Source organism: Haplochromis burtoni, unplaced genomic scaffold (genome assembly GCF_018398535.1).
Source record: "Haplochromis burtoni strain Fernald_Lab_line unplaced genomic scaffold, NCSU_Asbu1 Contig_901, whole genome shotgun sequence".
In the NCBI taxonomy this organism is placed as follows: Eukaryota; Metazoa; Chordata; class Actinopteri; order Cichliformes; family Cichlidae; genus Haplochromis; species Haplochromis burtoni.
Genome location: NW_024583262.1, coordinates 109,130 through 109,385, shown reverse-complemented (window position 1 = coordinate 109,385; position 256 = coordinate 109,130).

The following is a 256-nucleotide window of genomic DNA, read 5'->3' as shown; positions in this document are numbered from 1 at the left end:
GATAGGTGCCATGATGCTGCCTCTGAGTGCTGGACCGACTGATTACCCTCTGCTTACTCTCTCTCTCCTCCTCCTCCTCCTCCTCTCTGATCGTGTCACACCGCTGCGGAGGAGCCTCCACTTGGAAACGTCACTGCGTATCCTTCCGCATCATCCACACTGGTGATGTGCGGACGTTTGGCTACAGCTGTGTGTGTATTAGTTCAAACTAATTCCTACTAAAGACATTTATTTGTTAAGCCTTACCCGCTCATTT